This window comes from Poecilia latipinna, unplaced genomic scaffold (genome assembly GCF_001443285.1).
Source record: "Poecilia latipinna isolate Pla-1442-1.1 unplaced genomic scaffold, P_latipinna-1.0 Scaffold2952, whole genome shotgun sequence".
In the NCBI taxonomy this organism is placed as follows: Eukaryota; Metazoa; Chordata; class Actinopteri; order Cyprinodontiformes; family Poeciliidae; genus Poecilia; species Poecilia latipinna.
The window spans coordinates 63,502-64,477 of record NW_015115568.1 but is presented as its reverse complement, the minus strand read 5'-3'; positions in this window follow the sequence as shown (position 1 = coordinate 64,477).

Sequence of the window (976 nt, the reverse complement as noted above, 5' to 3'; positions counted from 1 at the left end):
TTCCAGAGCTGTGAATAAGCGGAGCTTTAACTCTCCTGTACTTCTAAGACGGATTGAGTGAACCCCACCTGAGCTTTTTACCTGGTGGGGTCAGCAGTTTATGTGTTTTTTGTTGTTGTTTTCTTCTCATGAAGTGAAGAGTTGACAGATAAATCAGTTGGCGGACCGTGACATCTGCTGCGCTCTTCCTGAGCGTCGTGCTAATGATCCATTCACATTGAGCGTGTTTCGCGCGTCAAAAACGCGTTCTGCTATTCAAAGATGTACAGTTGTATAATTGTGCATCTACTCACAGCTACTTTACCGTGTGAGTGTAAATGTTAAGTTTGTGGGCGTGGCCAACAGCAGCTAATTTGGATTTAAAGTGACAAGACTCCTAAAACAGCTCATTCTGAACTGATCTCATTATCTAAGGATGATTTATTGTGCAAAAAATATCATGAAAATGTTTTGTTTAGCCTATAGACCTTTTCTAACCTGTCACCTTTCAGATAGTCAAAATCAGGTTTGGTCTTGGAAAGAAACCAGTCTTGATAAATTCAGATTCAAAAAAGAGAGGTCAACAATCAACAGTTAGGACAGATGCTAAAGTATTTAATTTTTACCTTGTATTGATTAAATAAAATTGTGATTCTTTGTTGTTTGTAGTTATTCTACCATGGAAAAAGATCAGATTAAATAGTTTGCAATAAAATCTTAGTGATTTATGCAGGTGAGGAGTTCAAGTATCGTTTCTGTGGATCTGTGTTGTCGTAAATCTCCAAATGTGGCTTGTTGCTGTGTACACAAACAAGACCCAAGGAGACCCCCGACCTCAGATAACCGTCCGCTCCAATTGGATTGTAGAAATCTACAAAGAGGCATTGGCAAAGTAGATTTATTTCCTCATGCCACAGGCGGCGGACGAAAGAACAGCGTTAAATAGCCTCCATCAATAAGCCCGGCTCCGGCTACCGTGTTTGCAACAGCCGTTAAG